The sequence below is a fragment of the Vanessa atalanta genome, chromosome 11 (genome assembly GCF_905147765.1).
Source record: "Vanessa atalanta chromosome 11, ilVanAtal1.2, whole genome shotgun sequence".
Lineage (NCBI taxonomy): Eukaryota > Metazoa > Arthropoda > Insecta > Lepidoptera > Nymphalidae > Vanessa > Vanessa atalanta.
The window spans coordinates 8,758,578-8,782,266 of NC_061881.1; the positions used below are offsets into that span (position 1 = coordinate 8,758,578).

Here is a 23,689-nt window from a genome sequence, read left to right on the forward strand (position 1 = left end):
CACATGTCTCCAGTACGGCTTCGTCATTATATGGAAATATTTTATCGATTCACGTTATTAAATGCTTTGATAGCGACGCATTACAATACAATTATGTAAAAAGTCTTTTATATAAGATCTTTAAATCATTTATTGTCTAATATCAGCTTGTAAGGCTGCAGATCCTAAGGTCCTGGGTTCATATCCAGAGTCGAACTACTATCGGGTTTTTCCGTCTATAAATTCATAGTAAGCACTTACAGTGACTGGTAATACATATAATAATAATAATAATTTGCAGTCATAAAATATCTATTTATAATAAAAATAAGAAGGATGTATTCTGATTAAAAATATATAGGTATATGTAATGGTAATAAATAAAGTTGGTATATATACATAATATTTATGAAATCTTTCTTTGTCGGTCATTTATCTCTCAAAGTAGTACAATCATCCTGTACTATTCTCGGAAATGACAAAACCAGTATATCGGGTGATTGAAACAATATATTATTTATTGCACTTCTAAAAGACTCCTATAATATATATATATATACATATATATATATATATATATATATATTGTAGGTATCTACCTACAATATATATTTAATCATTATTAATTTCTCATACATCTATTAAATTAAACTTTAATTGCATAAACAGATAATTAAAAAATACTTAAAAATCATTTATTTATTATTTAGAATTAAAAGTCAAGTCTAAATCGATAATACTAGAAAAGTCTATTTAAAAGATTTAGAAAAAAAAAAACAAATGAACGTCAATCATTTACGATGAATTTAAATATAGAAACACATTCCGTTGCGTTCTATATATCGTATGTTCAAGTAGCACTCAATCACATCGAACACTTCCTATTGACAGTAAATAAACGTTATGACCGTTTTTACGACCCCAGAAATAAAGCTTATTTGTATTAAGAGCGGGAAGGCAACTTATAATCGTTCGATCGTTCGTTGAAATTTATCAAAACACAATTTTACTGCTAGTGAAACGACTTGGAAGAGTAATTTATACGACTAAATTGTAAACTATCGAACATATTTAGCTTCAACGAGAATGTTGGTTTGTTTAAGCCAAGATCTGACAATGGATGTTACACGGATTATATGTATCACGAGTTTTGATCCGCGTACATCCTTGCTAGTATTATAAAGGCGAAAGTCTGCATGTATGGAGGTTTGTTAGTCTTTCACGAAAGAACTACTTAATGAATTTTAAGGAAACTTTACAATAAATAGACTATAATTTATAAAGATATTGTGTGAATAATATCTGAAAACCAACCCGTTAAACGCAAGCAAAGCCACGAGTTAAAACTAGCAACAAATAATAATGTTTAGTGTAACATGAAACAACTTTGTTTTTACAAATTTTCTCGTTATTTATGTTTGAGGAAAACACTGCAGCATCGTAGCGATCCCCCAAACCGCCTTAAGATGTATTCGCCCAATTGTGGGGTATTAACGGATATAACCAGTAAGCATAGCATTACTGTATACAGCTATTCACAAACAAGAGTATAGAATACTTGGAGAAATGCACATTGTCCTTGAAATTTCGATATATAATTATATCTGACAATTCGAAGTGCAGCAATCAGTAAATGTTATAGGAATCATTTAATTAATTATACCTACTTATACAAAAATATCACTTGTCACTTATGAGGATATGAAAACCTTAGGTGCGTACTCTCTTTATCCAGCCCGTATTGGACACACTACGCGCCTCGCTTCTCTTTCTGTTTTCAAATATTTATTTCTTTGTTTTTATGATATCGGTAGGCGGACGATCAAATGGGCCACCTGATAAGTGGGACGGTAAGTGGTCACCACCGCCCATAGACAATGGCGTTATAAGAAATATTAACCATTCCTTACACCAATGCGCCACCAACCTTGGGAACTAAGATATTACGTCCCATGTGCCTGTAGTTACACTGGCTCACTCACCCTTCAAACCGGAACACAACAATACTGAGTACTGAGTAATGCGGGTTGGTAGAATACACATGTGGCAGAATTTAGTTGAAATTAGACACATGCAGGTTTCCTCACGATGGTTTCCTTCACCGCCGAGCAGTATTGTAGTATGAATTATAAACACAAATTAAGCACATGAAATTCAGTGGTGCTTGCCTGGGTTTGAACCGAATCATCAGTTAAGATGCAAGCGTTCTAAACTAAACTATACAAGACAAAAATCAATTTATTCATAATCATACAATCAAATATAATAAGAAAATATGATATTGGTATTTTTTGTTGTAGCTAATCATTTAAAATGAAAAAAAGGAATAGTTATTGTATTTCTAAGTAAAATTAATTAAATATACTCTCACCAAATTGGCGGCGTTGAATAGCAGTGTCTTGTATCTGGAAAATAAAATTATATTAATTTGTATTTTCTTTCATAGACATTATATTAAAAATACGAAAAAAATAATGATTCGCTATTAGTGTTTTAACTTTAGATAAAATAATAAGTATTTTTAATATCTCAAGAGATATATATATTAAATACGACGATATACTTTCCACAATCACGTGGAAAAAAGATAAACAAACTATATATCAATAAATTCCATGCAATTTGAAGATTTAACCTCACTGTGTACTCTAAAAATCTTAGTTATACATTTATTTATAAAACCACATAAGTTTTACAGCACAACTATAAAACTTTCGATAAAAGCTTTGCCGCATTTAAAACGTCATTATTACCCGACTGAGGGTGACTAGCACAGATTGATTGCATCTCGATGAACTTTAATGATTAGAATATATTTGAGTTTCATATAACATACAACTAATATTTTGAAATGTATTTCTTTATTAGTTTATATAATAATTTCAACGTATATCTATAAATTGGATCAATAAACAATTAACAAGTTAAAACTATAAAAGTAAAAATTAAATTTATAATATTTACATAGTCGTATACTATATGTAAATTTTATATATTTTAAGTATTACTGAGTAACGTTGAAGACATCGTATGATATTCTGATATTTATTATCAAATACATTGTTACCTAAAGTTTTGATTATTATAATTATATATGATTATATATATGATTGATTATACCAAATACCTACTCGGATTATAAAACAAAAGGTAGATAGAACGCGCGGAACATTATTTTGAAGCAACACAAGCGAATACAACATCAAAAGCTTATGCGAATTCCGTTAGAGTTTGTAGTAATTAAGAATTTGTAAATATATCAGTAATTAAAGAGACTTTTGACATATATAAACAAATCGACGTGTCGTTTCTCACTACCGGTTATTAGCATTCGCTTTTATTTTATGATTAAGACCAAACATTAAAATATTTTACGAAGTATACAAAAAAGGTACACTTACTTACGAATAACTTGTATCGGACCCATTCTAATGTAAAACTATACAATTTATTTCTCTTTACATTCATTCATTCATTATATCATAAAGTTTGTAAATCAAATAATTGATTTATTTTAATATATTTGCGTTACATAGCTCGCATTGAGGAAATGCATAAGCTATATACTTCATTCTATGACTATAAAGGGCGAAAATGTTGCCGTAACACATCAACCAATATGGGAACATCTGGTATTTAAATGAAATGCAGTTCGTTATTTAATTATCGTAATATTATGTATAAAACAGGTATGTTTTTATTCACATTAACAACCTGTTAATTTCTCACTGCTGGGCTAAGGCCTCCTCTCCCTTTGAGGAGAAATTTCGTTGAAATTAGACACATGCAGGTTTTCTTACGAAGTTTTCCTTTACCGCCGAGCGTGAGATGAATTATAAACACAAATTAAGCACATGACAATTCAGTGGTGCCTGCCTGGGTTTGGCTAACCTAACCACTGGGCCATCTCGGCTCTTTTTTTAAAACAGGCATGTACTTACATATAATAAAAAAAGAACCCAATTATAATCACATGGTACAGGAGACCTAAAAATTCCATTATGATTCGCCATCCAACAAGATTATATCCAGGGGAATTTTCACTTCATCCTATATTTACTCGTGTAATATTTAGACCATAAAAATTGTAATTGCGTTGTCTATGTTTTTTAATTCATTTATTTTAAGGAGCTAAGGAAACGGCAAATAAGTATTGTAAGTAATTTGAAGTTAATACTTATAACACCGTGTTTAGTTGTTGTGTTCCGGTTTGAAGGTTTAGTGAGCCAGTGTGTCACAGGCTCGTGGGACATGGCGTGCTTATTTTCCTGAGTAATTTATGGTACGTTTGATAATAATTTTATTAGTAAATGCCACATCAATTATAATAATTAAAATTTAAAGGATACGCGAAGCAAAGTTTCGTATCAAGTTAGGTATCGTGATATCTTAATTAAATTAATGTACTTATATACAGTTCGTTATGTATTACTAAGTATATACTTAATATGTAATTTAATTATGTAAACTTCGTATAAATATGACCAGAATAGAAATTGTTAATTTTAATTAATGTAAATGTTCGAACAATTTAATACCAGTGCTTACCTTTAATTAATTCTAAAATGTTTCTCTATTTAGAATATCATATATAATAAGTAACCTTAAATAATCATAGTTATAAATTAAAGAGAATCGATATCCAAATTAATAAGGCGAATTGTATTTATATCTTTAGACTATAAAATTACACGCTTCGAAACGGGTGGAATGTGCTTAACAATAAAATGTTGCCCTTGCCAATTATCTATATCTATAATTCTATAATAATATTATAAATGTAAAAGTAACTCTGTCTATCTGTCCGTCTGAAATTTGGTATGAAGCTAACTTGAACTCCAAGGAAGGACATAGGCTACTTTTTTGCCTAACACATGAGAACCAACCCCTAAAACGCGAGCGAAACCGCGGGCGACAACTAGTACCTATTAATATATTTATATTTTGAATGTAATTTTTACAAAGTACCGATCAATCTTTTTCACGTGACATTGGCGAAATAATATGTGCCTTCTCGGTACAAACGAAAGTCACAAAAAACATCATAATATAATTAGTAATCATATTTATTATATAAACTAATAAATAAATAAACCTTATAAATACAAAATTAATATTTTCTTGCTATGCTAACTTTTCATTTTCTTTACTAATAAATTACACGCAGCCGGGGCACACCGCTAGTTATTGCAAATACAACCATTTGTAAATTCGAATTAGCATATTAACATATTGCCGAATTACTATAAAATAATAGTTAATTCAATGTTAACAGGCGTAACAAGCAACGGTGTGTGATTAAAACGCTATCGGCTTGCTACTTACGAATTGAGAAGGTATGACTAACTTAATAAATGTATGAAGTAAAACGAATCGTCGTGATAAGCTATTATAGCGGGCGTGTAAATAATAATAACGGTCTTAAGAAAATGCACTCTACTGAATGTGAACAATGATTTTACAATTAAAAAACAATTACATAACTGACAACTATAAATTAGAACAGTTAAACTGCGCAGGAGCGGACGCCATAGTTCTATTCGCGTGCGTACCGACTCGATTCTCAATCGTCCAGTTTACGGTAACGGGCCGGCACGCGGCGCGGTCGACATCCCGATTCGTTCAGAAATCCGTCCGCTATACTATACGAGTATTATATCTAATCCCTTAGATATTCGAAGTATAAGAAATATAGGTATTCTTTAGATATTCAATGCGGCACTATTCATACGATCGGGGATGTCCCTTGTGACTGTAATTAAGCTGGCCCTCTCTTCAAACCGGAACACCGTAATATCAAGTATTTATGTAAGGGGTAGAATAGCCGATTAGTACCTACCTACCAGACATGCTTACATAAAGTTTATTCATATCAATGAATAAGTTTTAATATTAAATTTATATTTAGTTAGTTTTTTTTGTAAGCCGTATTGACACGTATATTTAATCGTTGAACAAACTGACACTGAATCTTCTGAATTGAATATGTTTTTTATAATTGATCTCATGCTATATCGACATGCATAACATCGTTTGTAAATATACGTCGGATAAAAATTCCACATGTGTATCCAGAAACTAGTATTGGGAGCAGCGTGGTGGGGTAATCTCCAACACCCCTAGTTCATAATGAGAGATCTAGAACAGCAAACATTTACTGGCATTAAATTATACAAAGTTTTAGAATTCGTTAAAAGTTATTAAGAGCGTGTGAGTGAGACCCCTAACAGATATCCTGTCGTCGGGGGCGATAGATCTTTATCTATTGACAGTTCACAAATTTGCATATTAATTAACAATAAACACGGCTATATAACAGACCATAAGTTTTGAATTGTACAGAATATTAATGGAATACTACAATCCCGAGATTTTTTTTAATATATATTTTTTATGGCATTGTTTGGCGAACGAGCATATGGGCCACTTGATGGTAAGTGGTCATCACCCATAGACAAAGGCGCTGTAAGAAATGGTAACCATTCCTTACATCACCTATGCGCCACCAATCTTGGAAACTAAGATGTTATGTCCCTTATGCCTGTAATTACACTGGCTCACTCACCCTTCTAACCGGAACACAACAATATAGAGTACTGTTCACCCCACCCTTCACATGTTCTACCGCCAAACAGTAGTACATAGTATTCTGTATTCCCATTAGAAGGTTGAGTCAGTCAGTTTTATTAAATGTCTCTAAGATAAGCGGCAAAAAATCCTAGTTATTAAGTTCGGTGGCCCAAATTGTTACCACTGCCTAGGTAGATATCACTTTGATGTAAAAATATATTTTAATTTTGGATAATTGTACACTTAAAGAGAAAAAAAGAGTTGTATTTATGCCGTTTTAAAAATATCCTCCTTTCTGAACACTTCGAGACATCGTTGACTTGAATAGCTTAACATATGAACAAAGGAGGATTAAAAAGGATTCCCTTTTCTGGATTTACAAAATCCAACGACGAAGGTGGTAATATTTTATTCACGAAACGACATCCTTTGTTTCACGTGTAACTCAGTTTTTAACGGAACATCTTTCTCGTCTTGTAAAGAAATACGGTTAAATGTCAAAACAATTAGAGGGAGATAGATGTATATGGTAAAGCTCCGTCTACGAAATTCTCCCGAGATTAAATTATTAGTTACAAAACAATGGGCTCAACTTACAATTTCGTCTCAGTTGATACGTTTTATTTATTTATAGAATCCCATCTGTTCGCACGCCTGTTATTAGTCACTCAGTAACTTTCTACGTCTAATTCACTTAGAAAGTGATAACAAGGCTGAACAAAAAGCGGAATTAATCAATATATGTTCTTTCATATGAAATCTAATACACATATAAAAACAAAATCAAATTGTAAATTGAACTAGACAAGTTACTGAAACGGTTACCGAAAAAAATGGAAAGATTGTCGGTTGCTCAGTGCCTCGTATGGGTGATTTCCCTTGCGCAAAAATGAAGAATATGTAACACGAAACACCAAATCAGTCATTTTATCTTAGTGTAGGTACTTTATTTTGCCAAGATTTTTCGTCTTTCATTTTTCACTTTTTTGTTATATCTCTCAATTAAAGCGGATACAACCGCCTCGTTGGTCTAATGCCTAGCTCATAAACCAAATTTTGAGGTACCAGGATCAATCCCCAAGTTAGGCAAATAAAAAAAGAGTTTTTCTGTTCAAAAATGCTCAGTCATTATGTTTTTTAACGACTACTGGTGCATACACGATCAGCATTTTATAAAATACATTCTTACCGTCAATTAAAACCATGTGATGTTTCATAAACTTTTACAAACACATTAAAATGTATCTAGAATTGTTATATACCTATTATTGATATACTGACTGTAATCCGGCAAGAGGACACTATAACAAAATTCAACGGAAAATAGCATAAAAGAGACGTTTTAATTGTAAAGAGTGTGTGCACAAATACAGGTGCACTCCACCTCCTCGATCTCATAATCCAATGCGTCGACAAATCTGACACGACCGGAAAGAATTTAGTCGAAAGACAAACGGTTATACGTGCTTTCCGAGACAACAGTGCTAACTTCTTAATTTACGGCTGTTACTAAGAATTTAGTCGGAATCTGCAATTAAATTAATAACGAAGCAGTAAACTTAAACAGCGGAAGAAAAATACTGGCCGGTTAGAGCGCGGTACTACTGCTGTATAACAAAAAAAAAAAAAAACGAAAATCAAATTAAATTTTATTAGACAAATTCCAATTATATAATTCTAACTGCCTAATGTAAACTATTTAATATTATCAATTTCATTTAAAAGAGGTTTGTCATTTTGTCGCCAAGTGTAGTGAGTGAAGAGTGACTTGCAGTTTACAAAGAAAAAAAAAACAAAACAAAACCTGTCATAGGTTTCGAAATTCGTAAAAAATCTTTTGAATGAACGCGTAGTTTCGCGGGAGACCCATTAGTACGTATAAAAACAACGGTTTATGTTAACGAAATATAAATAGAATAGGCGATGGCATTTGTATTTATTATAGCTTTTCATAAAATACGAACAGCGAATTCCTAAATTGACGGGTAAAATTGGGGGATCAAAAGCAAATTAGATAAAAGCCATTTAAATTCCAGCCAATTTATTCTAATAAGTAATAATGTTTTCCGATTATATCATCACACGTTTGGTAAAATGTAAATGCACGAACATGAAGTGGAAAAATTAATGTCATTGACTAATGACTGTGTTGTTATGAATGAGTTATGAGAATGAGTATATTGATTATTTTCTTAGGTAATTGTTTTCTTTTTTTTTTAATTAGGGGATATGAGTAACTACTATCTTACTTGTTGCCAGTTCTGAAGAGCTGGATTTACACTTAATTTAACCTTCTAAAACGATTCTTAACACGTGTTAGCATGCGTAATTGTTTTAGTTTTTGGTGTGACATTATATTAAAAAGAGCGGACGTTAAGAAGTTTTTTCTATTGCTCATAAAAAGGGGGTGGAAAAACGATTAACATAGTGGAATACGAATGTTGCGGTATGTTAAAGGCTTCCTCGGTTAGACATATTTTGACGAATTGTTGAAAATACTTAAATAAATGTGGACAATTTTCAAATAACTAAAAAATGCAAAAAAAAAATTGTCATCTACTTCAGTGAAACGACTTTAATGCTTCAAAGTCGATATTTCAATAAAAGCGAGGTGGTCTAGTGCCGTTCGCACAAAAATCATAATCAAATATCCTCCCTCAATTTTCGCCACTCTGTACGTCTCCCGTGTTAATTTTTTTAATTTATCTCATTAATAAAACTTGTTAAGTCATTCTTATTCACAATACTTCATTTTTTAATATTCTTATATTAACTTTGCCTTTAACATTACGAGATAATCCAAGAACTCACTTTTTCCTACATTATTCTATAGTTCCAATTTCAAATGTTCCTCAATTATGCACAATTATCTTCTCTTAAAAAGGAGAGAAGGCCTTAGCCCAGCAGTGGGAAACTTACAGCCTGTTACTGTAACTGTACTGTATTGAAGCTGGTGAGATGGTAAATATAGACAGGAACTACGAATTGGTTAACAGCACGGATTTGAGCTCGCTCGACTTGTCTCAATGCGATTATATGGGTGCACTGAAGGAGAAAGGTCGTCATGATTTTTTTTGCTCTGTTAATAAATAAATAACATCTAGAAAGAGTATCACATATGTATTTTTTTCAAGAATATTATTAACTCCTGTTACCAAGAAATGTTTCCACTTTAATTAAGCAATAACTTATACCAATAAAAAGGAGAAATCTTGTAAATTTAACCTTTTTCATAAAGTATTTAGGCGGCCTGGTAAATAGGCCACCTAATGGTAAGTTGTTATCCATCCCCAAGCTAATTGACGCTGAACGAAATATCAATCATTCCTTACATCGCTAATGCGCACCAACCTTGCGAACTAAGATGTTGTGACCCTTGAGCTTTTGCCTGGCACACTCACCCTTTAAACCGGAACACGACAATTCTAAGTACTGATGTTTGGCAGTAGAATGTCATGATTGGTGGTTCCTATCTAGACGGGCATGCACAAAGTTCTATCATCAAGTAAACATATCGTACATTATTCGTTTATTTTTTCATTTCACTTGACGTCATTTGTCAAGGAGATAAGTATATCTGTTTTGGACGGAATAAATATAAAAAACCGAATCCTCCAAGAACACAATATTTAAATAAATTTCGAGCCATTTAGACCTAATAAATGGTACCAATCGGCAAGGTTAGGTTCGATTCATAAAAACCAGAATTCTGGGATAACAAATATCAAACAGCTGTGAAGTAACATAAATAACAAAAATACAACCCAAGTGGAGAAGCTTCTTTTTTGAATTCGGTTAAAAATCAAGCAATAGTTTCAAATGAACTCAATGCGGCTTTAATATTATCGAAAATACCTTGAAAGCTTTCTAGATACGCTCAATAATATTAAGTGAGGTACCCTCACAAAATCCTTCTACTTACAAATTGGAATGAGATTAGTCGGATACGCCGTGAGTTTCCTTCGATATTATATTAGACCAATTTTAATTTGATTCGAATCACTAGCTCGATCCCACTTATTTGGTTTTTTATGCTTGAACTAAGATAATATTTATCTTTTAACCAGAAAAATACTCTTTATTGTAGAGCATTTAAAACAACATGTATACGATTTACCGTAAGTTCCTCCTTATTTAGAAAGTTTTAGTAAGATAATATAAGGGGGAGAAGACCTTCATCGACCTTAGTATCATATTATATGAGTAACACTGAAGTACTAACTTCGAAACTTCGAGTTTTTACTGTGATTTTCTTAAATGAAAAGCTTGTAACTTTCTTATAAGTCCGAACCAGGGTTCGAATCTAGGACCTCGAAATCTATCTTGTAACAAAGTTCTTTTACGTGACACACACACAAAATACTATTGCCATGTTCGTTTAATCGAGATCTATATACCACGATTTGTAATGTACACCATATTTTAGATAGATATTTAGATACATTTAATTTAATTTTATTCTTATACATTACGAAGAGTTCAATTTACGAAACACAAACATCGAAAGCACCGACGTTAAACACTAATAACATTACGAAAGCGCTCTTCTCTCGAGTGTCATTTGCCTAACGAGCTCTTGAACGAATTTTATTATTATATTTTCAAATAAATGTAATAAACACATAATATTGAACAAAACTATTTCGGTATTTGTATGGTCTCTAAATGTATGATAATTTCGTGGACCTTGTACTATTTAACTACGTTTTCTTTGTTGGATGAGTTCAGTTCAGTATTTCAGATTTTTTGAATACGTGGCATAAAAATAAAAGTTTTTATTCAGTTTTCAGTTTGTATCTGGAAATTCCTAACTGTGTCAGAATTTTATACGACAAGTGCAGTTTATCTGTCGATATATTTCTTTATCGCAAGCAGTAAATTAATCAAAAACACGAATTTAAGTGCTTACTTGATGAACTCATTGATACTTTTCGTGGTATCCATTTAAGAGGTATTTCAACTCACTTTGAGCTTATTTTAAATGCTAGCTAGTAGCACTGTTTATATTTAAATGATAATCGTTCAATAACTTAATATGAAAAATAAACATGCCTTCCACACCAAAAATATATTTTTCCACATCACTAGAGGCGAATAGGTTTTTTTGGTGTGATAGCAAATTTGCTGAACCGAGATCATACTTTTTTTCATTTCATTCCAGGCCTTTGCGACTACACTTTAAATTTACCGAGTTCGTGTCGTTGACTAAAACGAAAAAAAAATCTTGAATTTAATTGCCCTATTGTAGTGGCGAACAAAAAAATCAGCAAAAACTTTTTCAATAGACAGAAATGCAGAACCTGAAATGGTGCGGAAATACACTGACTTTTATTTAAAAATTCGTTAGATTTGAAATTATATCGTTACCTCTAGTAAATTTTAAATCAAATAGGAAAAAAAGACTTACTTTTAAGCTGCTTTTGTTAAAATTTCAGTCAAATGCGGTTAATTTTATGGTTTAAAATGTTGGTGGAGATAGTTCAATTTTTTTTATTTCTTCTAAATCAATATCGTTGATTTTTGCGGCATTTGATAATATACCACTAAGCAGTGATTATATTATAAGAATGCGTGAGCCAGTGTATCTACAGATACAAAGGTCATAACATAATAGTTTCCAAGTTTAGTGGTGCATGGATGACGTTAAGGATTATTAATATTTCTTACAGTGTCCACTATAAAGTCACCACTTACCACTAGGTCAATTTGTTAGGTCATAGGTCATAGGCAATAGGTCAGATTTTAAATTTTCCAGGCTTTCTACCTATTTTAAATAAGAAATGAGCTATAATAAGTGTGGAGTAAAAATGCATACAAGAAATTACCTACTTCGAAGTTACATATCGGAACTGCAGACAAGAAAATGGATGAATAGTAATCACGGAACTCATTTCCGATCCTTCTGACCGCTAACTCTTTTAAAGCGAATGTGAATTTTTCATAGCAGTTCAATATCGGATTGCACTCATTTTTATTACAAAATCTTCAACAAACAAATTGATGACTCGGAATTGCACTATTACGAAATCTATAAAAGCAAATCTATAAAAGTTAACAATTGCAAACAATACAGCCCAACAAAACATTCGGGCTTAGATGTATTTTCTTTTAATAATTTATTTTAAATAACTCGCCAATTATATTTATACTGATATTATATATAAGAAAGTAAATATCCGTCTGTCTGTTGATCTTTCACGGCTTAACCAATGTAATGAAATTTGATATTAAACAAGATTGAACTCCAAGAAAGGACAGAGGCATAAAAACGACACATGACGACCAACCCCTAAACCGCAAGCAAAGCCGTGGGCGACAACTAGTTAAACGTTTTTTATGCTACCGTTGGCAAACGAGCCAGGATATCTGGAGGATATCTGATGGAAAGTGACTACCACCGCCCATAGACATCTAAAATCCCAGGGCCTTGCAGGTGCAATGCCGGTCTTTGAATAATATAATAATTTCTTCTTTTAAATTAAAAAATATCTCGTTTTCAAAAAAACTTTCTTAAAGATAATTTTAATTCGTCAAATAGGAAATAAATAAAGAGACCTAGTTGACTATGAAATGCGTGTAAATATAGTCATATTTCTAGAGATACACATGAAGCTGATTCGACAACAAAAAAAAAAAAAGAATTCCGGCACGAACCTTTTCTATTTTAATAGCACAAATATATTATAGGGGACTTCGCTTAAAAGACGTAAACAAAAGGGGAACTATATTGTAATTCTTCGCTTTACTACCGAATGAATTCTTTTTGTTGACTTCAGTACTGCCTTTCCAGAACTATTGGAAGGTTGCCAAGTCAAAGACACTGGTAGGTATAACTTGTTTGTATTGTTCAAAATGAATATCAGATATCTCAAAGTCATTACTCTCGTTCGCGCATTACGCCTGTATATTTTCAACATCATTACTATCATACGTAATATAGTTAAAATTATTATGTAATTCATTCCAAATAAAAAAAAAAAAACTCTTGTCATTAGTATTGTTATTATATAATTTATCTATTCAGGTCTGTTAAATGGTTAATTATTATTTTTTTCTTATTTATTATAAAACTGTGACGCACATTTATTTTAATTTTGCTATGTTTCAACAATCAATATGTTTATTTTAAAGAATTATTAACATTAAGTCCATAAATATATACAAATATGAACTAAAAATAGTTACTGTATAAATCTTGACCGCGTGAAATGGTGGCAAGAATGCTAGCAGCATTTCCCCGTTGAATGGCAATTCCGATCCTCTTGGAAAAAAACGAACCGGCCCTCCTGTCACCAGTGGAGGCAATAAGGCGAGGTGTTTTACTTTTAATTAAGCTTTTTGCACTACTACTCCAAGCGCCAAGTCGATTTTTTGAACAATTAATTTGACATATTTTGTAAATATATACAACTATGTAAATTTTATATTATATTTAATTATATACAGTGTACACTTTATTAATTTTCCCTCTACATATGATACTTATTTTAATTTGAAAGTTTAAAGAAGGCTTCCTATAAATACATTAAAGATTTTTTCGGTTTTAACAATTTACCAAATTCGAGACCTTACCATGTGAAATATATTTTATAATTTATATAACTACCAAAAGTATGAATAAAACTTTAAAAATAACGTAGAATACTAAAATAACTATTTTATTCAATGTCGGAATTCACGTCGGTTGTTTTGTTCAGAATGTTACGTTAAACGTTTAAATTTATCGTTAGTTCTCGCATCTCATTAGCCCAAACCTTACTATTTGCAGTTATGAATGCAGTCGCAGTGCTTATTATAGAACAACACGTGTAGTACACGGCTGTAACAATAGCTTTGTATATATTAGTTTGTTTACGAACTAACACTGTATTGTATTATGATTTTATACCAGTATTAATTATTATTAAATAAACGTTGAATTGAGATATTTTCTCTTTAGTATGTATCTAAAGAATATTTAGCTATTAATTTTATAGTAGGGCTCTTAGTAGCGATACTATCTGCTCGTGGAATGGTTCTTTTTGTAAAATTCATTAAGGGGCATTTTCTCGATTCTTTTTTTCAATATTGCGTGATCAATTTTGTATTAAAACAAAATCGGTGTGGACGTCTTTTGAACTAACTTTATAAATTCAAATGTTTTTAACGTTGAATAGACAATATGTAAATGGTTTGGTTTCTAGGAAAGCTCAATCATAATAGTCAATCAATCAAAAGCGTTAATAGCGCAAAGGTTTAAGGGCCGCCTAGCGATGTAAAATGTCGCAGGATCGATCCAGAGCCATTGAGATATTGTCGTCCCGACTCCTAACACAAGATAATTGGAGGGGTAAAAAGGATTTTGAAAAAAAATGTATATTGATTTTAATTCATATTGAAACGACATTAAATATGAAATAAATAGTATAGACTACTGTGATCTGTTAAGCAGATTATGCTGATGACTTATTTTCTATTAGATAAAATAGCGCCACAACTATAATGCAGCCGTGTTCCCTAAGTACCAACTAAAGTTGCTTAACATACCTCGGCAAAATTAGCAGGTAAAGCGCTGTTCTGTTTAATTAAAACAAATTAAGAACAATGCTTACTTCACAGTTTAAAGTGGCAATAAAGTTTGAAAGACAAATTAATTATTAAAGATCGCGAAGAACTTGTTTTTGCTATGAATATGTTACTAGAATTGCTATGCCCAAAATTTTAAATTTGTTTGAAAAGTTGGTTGTATCTAAGTATTCATATATGTATTATTTTTTGGGTGTGCTGGAAGGAATCTCGCCAAGGGATAAGCATGTCTTATTCGCTAAGTTCTCTATGACATATTTTTATGTACTTTATTTTGATAGTATGTATTATAGTTAAGTGTTATAAAATATAAAATAAAAAATTGCCTCATATTTCATACTCTTTATACGAAAGATATACTATTTAAAGACTGAAATTCCTCAAAAAATAACTGTTACCGCCGACTGAATCTGTGTTAGGTACAGTCCGCATAATAAACTTACAAAACCCCTATCCTATGTCTGACTTGAAAATATTAGTCCGAGCACGACCGTAAAAACTAAATCTGGCAACCCTATATGTAAGCAATCTCTTCATTGCCAACCTACCCAATGATCTCGAGGTCAGGTTATTTATTTCATATGATATCAAAAGCAAAATGCGAGTCTGTTTCTTAAAATTGATAACTAATAGAGTCTGCTTTATCTCAAAGGGCTTTTAATATTCATTGATACTTATACTCGTACATTAGAAATGTTAATGGTTTTATATCAATGTGTATTTTAATATTTGTCCCTCTTAATTATGATATACTGACCGTTTTTAATATCAATTATAATTGGTTTTAAATTTTCTGAACGAAACTTTATCACAAATTTATATTTTTAATTCGCTAAGGAATTCTCTCGGGAATATCAGCCGTTGTTACTACGAATAGTTTTCCTTGAGAAGTAATAGAACCAACTAATTAAGTTGATGCTCCGCCACTTCGTAAAAACGCCTCCATTTACTGGACTCACGTCTTGCACGTACTGAGGATATCATTTTTAATTCTTTATTGGATCTTTTCTTAAAAATACTAAGTAACCCGTGTTAATGGCGCTATGGTTTAAAAAGATAAAATATATGTTATTTACAAGATATAGGTAATGTTAATGTATTTTTTTAATTATGTACACTAACATCATATCTGTTTATCAAGCAGTTGCAAAATGTATTTGTTATTTTTCCTCTTAATACCTGTTTAATAGATTTAACACCAGTTTACACTCACGGAAATATCGCATTTGATTTAAATTTGACGAACGAGTGAAGTCTTTAAACAAATGCTGAGTGAGTTTTCTACAAACTGAAACCATTTGAAGAAAATTGAAATCGAAATAGCGTATTAGCAAAAGAGGTGTTGAACTCTTTTGCTAATACGCTATTATAGATGATATTATGAATCCATTACACTTTGCTTCAGAAAATAACTGTTCTAAGTAACCGATGAAGATTGGTTCAATTTAATAAAATAGCTGAGACATAATGGATAAGATAAGAGCCGAGATGGCCCAGTGGTTAGAACGCGTGCATTTTAACCGATGATTTCGGGTTCAAACCCAGGCAGGCACCACTGAAATTTCATGTGCTTAATTTGTGTTTATAATTCATCTCGTGCTCGGCGGTGAAGGAAAACATCGTGAGGAAACCTGCATGTGTCTAATTTCAACGAAATTCTGCCACATGTGTATTCCGCCAACTCGCATTGGAGCAGCGTGGTGGAATATGCTCCAAACCTTCTCCTCAAAGGGAGAGGAGGCCTTTATCCCAGCAGTGGGACATTTACGGGCTGCTAATGCTAAAAAAAAAATGCTAAAAAAAAAGTAATGGATAAAAATAAAAGTGACAAATTGTAAATAGCTCACTGCTCGGCGAAGACCTCTTCTTCTGAGGAAAGGGCTTGTAGCTTATACCACACAGATACTATATGGTTTGGGTACATATGTTGCATGTGGTTTATATCCGACACAAACGGATTTTCTCTCGATCTTTTCCAGTACGTTATAGCCCAGTTTTTCTTAAAGTGTTCCAGCCTCTTGGACATCTCGACTCATTTCATAATTATTACATTAATTTAACTATACCTTGTAACTGTTTAATCACAAATGATTTATATTTTAATTGATTAAAATAGTTTTTATTATTATTGAAATTTTCACTCATTTCAAGTGATTAAAAACTATTATTAAAAACAATTGAAGCCAGACAGTCATATGATCCAACATTGATGTCAACGAAATTAATATAATTCATTTCACAGACGCAACTTGTACGTTGTTTCAGTGTCTGCTCAAACGCCAGTAATATTGTAGGATTTATATACCGCAGTGGAGTTGCGGCAATCCGCCGTTATAATTTACCCGCAGAAAAGTCCATAACTTAAATTAGTTCACATTATATGTAAGATATTTTATTATATAATATTTCACACAATTTATTCGATACTTAGCAAATTTTAGCGTGAATGATTTTTTTGACATCAATATTAAGATATAATGCGAATATAATAATTATTTTTCTGTAATATCCAACGATAAATCATAGCTGAAAAATAGACTTGGGACTTGATGGTAAGGTATTTGCAAGCCCATCTGGGTAAGTACCACCCACCCATCAGATATGCCACCGCCAAACAGCAATACTTAGCATTGTTGTGTTCCGGCTTGAAGGATGAGTTAACCAGTCTTAAAGGCGACCAGCAGGACCGATTTATCCGTCTGCCTACTTAATTCATTAAAAAAAAGAAGACGAATTAATCACAGCAGAGGAAAAAAGCTACAATGGATTTACAAATTTAAATTAGGGAAGTAATACTGTCTCCGTCCTAAAGTTAGATAACTCATTTACACGCCCTTAAGTGTCCAATTCGTAGCGTATTACTTAATAAATGGACTCTGAAATCCAATTTTAACGCTTTTTTAGAGAATTCGAATTCGAATTTTATTTTATTTAGTAGAGAGGCAACGTCTTGTCAGTTAATAACCACTGCCTAAAGACATTGCTCCATCAACCATGGAATCTTATGCCCTTTGTACTTGTAATTACAGTGGCTCAATCAACCTTCAAATAGGAACAAGGAACACACTATATTGATGTTTAGCGGTAGAATAATTGATGAGAGGACCTGCCCAGACAGGCCTCAAAGGCCAAGGCACAAGGCCTCAAGCAATATAAGCATTCAAACTATCGGAATAATCAAAGTGCGATAGATATAGCGTCATAATTTTGGCCGGCAGCCTTAAAGTTTCCTTTAGTTATCAAATGCGTCATGCAATTAAATAAAAATATATGCCGGCAATAATTCATGAAGTACCCCATACCGAAACACTGATAAAATTGTGCTTTGTTCAAAAATGTTCGTAGTTAACCGACTTGTTCTCAGCGTATCATCACATATCTGGCGGCTAGCCAGGGGGGTTCCGCCCGCTACGACACGCAGTTAAGACGATTCAACCAAGGATTCGGAATGTTTGTATTTCCAGCTTATATTTACTGTCTGTAATATTGTTGGCTTATAAGCTGTTTTGTCTAATTTTTTGATCTTTCTATATACACCAGGAATGTTGGAACAAAGTATAAAATGTCTAAACTATAAAAGTTATTGAACAAAATATCACGACACGTGGAATGGTTGTAAAAATGCTAGCAGTATTTCGGCTCTGAGCGAAAAATGATCAGCCCTCCTGTCACCAGTGGAGGCAATAAGACGGGGTGTTAAATGTTTTGTAAAATATATTTCCTCTAACGCTGCAAGGTCCAAGTGGTTCAAATGGAAACAGCTTAAATTTATGGTTTGGAAAATATTCGTTAACTACGGCAGTAGAAATATGTAACTAAGATACTATAGAAGAATTCGATTTCGAAGAATAAGTGATTTGGAGTGAGGTTTGGAAAAAGCGACGGGCAACAATATTAACGTAAAAGATATCATTTCCAGGAAATAGGTACGCAGAATTTCCTCTAAAAAGATAACATTCACACACATCGTCTGTCGCTGTTGCCACTCTCTATAGCGTTAACAGCTAAGATAGCAGATATTCACAACACATGAAATCAGTAGGTAGGTAGGTTAGGTAGGTAGGTAGATACAAGTAGGTACTGGTAATTTTCAGGCATCGTTTTGAAATACATATCGCTCGCAATTGAAAACACTCACCAGACGTAATTTGCAATCAAAGCCATTGATTCTCTCAGTACTCTTGATTCCATTCGCCTTATACTTTTATTGCTGTTTTCTGTTAGGTAATTTTAGTAATTTCACGGGCTCAAGGATATAACATCTTAGTACTTACTATTGGTATTGTATGGTTTACATATTTTACAGTGCCAATGTTCATTCTATTACCAACAGTATCTTCCTAAATGTACAATATGTATGCGAAGATACAAGTTACACGGATACGGACTATTTAATAATGAAACAGAATTTCCAGCAAACTGAAAAACTTGTGAACTTCTCCAAAACATTTCAAGTGCCGTCGTTTTCATTTTGATTACTTATTAGCCAACAAGGTCACAAGAAGTAAAAGTTGAACGAAATTTCCTCCACACAAACGTAATGATGGTTGTGAGTTGTAAAATTTCAACATATTGTTTTCAGTACTTAGCTCTCGTAATTAATTGCAGCGCCTGCCGAGCTGCGAGCTTACTTCCTAACTGAAGTTAGTATTTAACATCCGACGCTTGTATAAGCAGGTAGACCACAATTCGCAGGTTAACAATTTCAAGTTAATTTCCCAGATCTTTGTATTATTAAGAAATTTGAAAGGGAACAATAAAACCGCAATTGTTTTATTGTAATAACTTTGCAAGATTTTCTAGCACTATCTGTCGTGTTTGACCTTGAAAAGTAAAAAATTTAGTGAAAGTAACAACAAGTGTGGCACATTTTTCATATGCTTTATATAGTGCTTCGTATAGTTATTTGTCTTGGTCTTCTTAAAACAATGACTCTTTACGAGTTAATTAGATTGAATTGAAAATAGGTACGATGCGATGAAAGTCGTCGGCTTTATACCTTATATTATACGTTAAAGGTATTAATATTCTTTAAGATTTAAACAGACACGTCGGTGTTTGTTAGAATATTCTACAAGGTCTGGTGTCATTATAATTAACAACCTATATCATTACATTTTTTTATAGAACTATTAATGAATAAACTTTTCCTATAATTTTCATATCATGATTCATAACAAAAGTTATTTATAATATACACGATGTATGATATGTATATATATATTACGAACCACTTGCAAATCCATTTATGAATTGGATATTCAATCGCAGATTTCCATCCATAAATTTATTTTCGACGAAATAAATACAGACACGTGCTGATTCTCAGCAAAAGCTGTAGGTTTTGTTTCCAGCAACCAGTTTAGTGGGCATTAATTCATGAATAAGTATTATCGAATCTAGTTAATATTAATGTTTATTTCAAATTAAATTCGACTTTGATAATAATTTGAAAAGTCCGCGTCTCTGCTCGTCCGTTTCATATTGCTAAACCATAGCAGACATTGTTATTGATTTTCTTAAATTGTTGTATAAGAAGAGAGAATAGGGTATAAGAATTTAAAATTAATCTTGATTAATGAAAAGTGTTTACAAAGAACTATTGAAGTCATAAAAACGGCAAAAAAATATCGTGTTTATTTTACTAACATTAAAAATAAATATATAATATACCTTATAAATATATTATTTAATCAAGACAAAGAATGTCAACTTACGAATATTCTATAAAAATATAATTAGGTTAGGTTCATTATTTACCTATAATTGACAACCTAAAATATTTTGAAGTATCAAAATTCTTCAAGATAATCCATTTTTGCGAAATATTATTTTACAGCGAGGATGATGTTTCTTTTGAACACACAAAACAGCTAAGCCGAGTATAATATTGTCCACAGTAGTTCATTTGAGCGTTTAAGTAGGGATAGCGAAGAATTAAATTCCTTGTAAGGGTTTAAAAACAAGTTACCGTACTTTGAAAATTTAGTACAGTAAAAAACTGGTCGGAAATTTAAGTAATACTATAATGGTATCAGATAAGTCGCCTAAAATATATATACCAAAATGTATATACTAAAATTAGTAGGTTTATATACCTATTCGAAATTTATAGCGGTTAGTATTTCTGAAACTTCTAGTATAAAACGGTACATTTAGCACTATATTTTAACGGTCACAGTTAGACAAAAAATCGGGCAAAAGTTCGTACCGTTATACGTTAAATCGCCACGCAATTACATTTGATTTCATATATCAGCGTCTTTATTGCATATACATTGAAGGAAATTTATATTTTATGTTATATATTATATAGAATAATAAATTATGAATGTAGTAATATTATTGCAAAGGGTACTTGTTGTACTAGACACCAGCTTATACGGTTTCAAATACCGAGGTTCCCAGTTTCGAATGCCGAATTATACGAAGTTATTTGAGTTTCTCACACCCTTGACTCGGAAAGTACGTAAGTAAGGCTGTTAGTAGTCCTGCGGCTGTCTCTTTCTAGTTGATAAACTCAATCGTGATTTTATTATAAACATCTCAAACTTGGACAATAGATTCATCATCAAGAATATATCTACTATCATCACCAACAGCCATCTTGCGAATGTGCGACTTCGAAATTTAAAAACATTTGAAAATATTTATTCACGAACTGACAACGAAACATCATTTTAGAGTGAACAACGTTCGAATCCTAGGTGGAATCAGGCAAATTTATGTACATTAAACATGTTAGCTTATTATTCGTTGCGCAATAGGTACCCAATATACCGAAATACTCAGTCGTCAATAGATTCCTTCGCGTTTAGCTGCGAGAATTCTGCTCCAGTAATTACGCACACCCTGCGGAATATTTCCCAGTTATATAGCTTCCTTTCATGGAAGTTATTAGCTAAAGTAAACTTGATTAAGTATATAAATTATGATTAAATTAATCATCTAAAATTCTCTAAAGATTCATCACTTTGATTCCATATTTGAAATTAGTTTAAGAGTGTATGTATTTGTTAAAGTAAAGGTTCATAGCGCGCGAGTGTGTGTTTTTTGGGTTTAATAAAAAGCATTTTTATGTGTGCGTGCTTCAATATACTGCGGTATTAAATTGCGAGTCATATAAAATACGTACAAAACAAATAGACATTTTACATATAATATACACATCTAATTTTGAATCATGATAATTTATTACTAACCAATGATTTAAGCATATATTCTCATTAAATATCTCAACGTAAGATGTGAAAGACAACTGTATTATAGATTAAAAAAAAATCCTAAACATTATTTTTATTAAAATTAAATCTTGTCTCTTAAAAGTAATTTTTTTTATCAACAGTCTTATGTTTCAGGGTATTATAACAATAACATCTTAAGTTTATAACAAAGCTTTGTTGAGAGATAAGACGGCAATAATGTCCTCTCTTGATAAATATAATTTATTATAGGGTTCAAATACATTACAGCTCCGAATACAGTCTATAATGTGGAGACGAGACGCCGTCTTCGAACACTTGGGATTATGAGTTCACTAAGAGCAACCGTCTTCTTTATTACGTCCTTTTAGATTGACTCCTAGAAAAGCCATAAAATGTATTGATGGAAATAGCGTTTTGTTCGATTTAAATCGTCTTTGAATGAATCTTTGTAAAGGTTCGTCAGACAATGATAGACCATTCATTGATAGACAGATTTGAGATATCATTCTTTGTTTATTATTATTTTAATGAAATTGGTAGAATAAATATCAAATGTCAAACTCCGTTAAGGTTAAATTGAAATATCATGAATTGTACTAACTAAAATTGAGATTGTCTTCAAATTGACAAAAAAGAAAAACAATTTACTCGGTGAGCCTTATCAACAAGTAAAATGTATTTGTACAAATTCATCACTTTTCGTCAGCCAAACAATAATACTCAGTATTGTTACATTTCGATTTGAAAGTTAAGCCAGCATTATTAAAAATATGGGAAATAAATTCTAATTTGGTGACACATTGGTTAGGTAAAGAATGTTAATATTTCTTACACCGACAATGTATGTCGGCGGTGGTGATCACGTACTATCAAAAAGCTCTTTGCCATTAACAAAGTAAAAAGGTCATAGTACTAACAAAAATAATTAAGTACTTTTCTATTAAAAGACATTCTAATTATTTCAATAAAATACATTTAGTCTAATGAAATAAATAATTGGAAGTAGATTTTATAGGAATCAAATGCCAAGAGGTTGAATGAATTTATGTAGATCGGTATAGGATAACTAAGGAGGTCAAATTTGTATGGCAAGTGTTGTCACAAATTTACAAATTTAAACATATTTTTTAAGTGTACAATAAATTAAAAAAAATAAACACTACTTGTCGTCACTAATACACGTCTTGTAATATATTCTTAATACCTTAGGTCCTAAGTCCTAACAAAAACAGATAGTCCTAAGGCTTTGGACTAACTGTTTTTGTTTAATTCTTAAGTTTTATCACTCCATATGTACATCCTTACATATAATTCTGTATTAATGACAATTGAAATCTAATTTCAGTGACAGTCCATTAGTTCGTTAATCT

The 23,689-nt window shown here is 31.8% G+C and overlaps 1 protein-coding gene across 3 annotated transcripts in view; it reads right to left on the minus strand.

The window, feature by feature from the left end:
* The window catches only part of LOC125067416 (angiotensin-converting enzyme-like), a 101,562-nt gene that overhangs the window by 17,657 nt on the left and 60,216 nt on the right, over nucleotides 1–23,689 (minus strand). Inside the window, exons 2-3 of one of the 3 annotated variants that reach the window (XM_047676016.1) lie at nucleotides 4,075–4,079; nucleotides 2,351–2,384 (exon numbers count right to left, since the gene is read on the minus strand). The exons of 1 other annotated variant lie outside the window; for it this stretch is intronic. The gene's annotated coding sequence lies outside the window, so the exon portion shown is untranslated. The remainder of the gene's footprint in view (nucleotides 1–2,350; nucleotides 2,385–4,074; nucleotides 4,080–23,689) is intronic. One more of the 3 variants, XM_047676017.1, reaches the window with a different exon arrangement.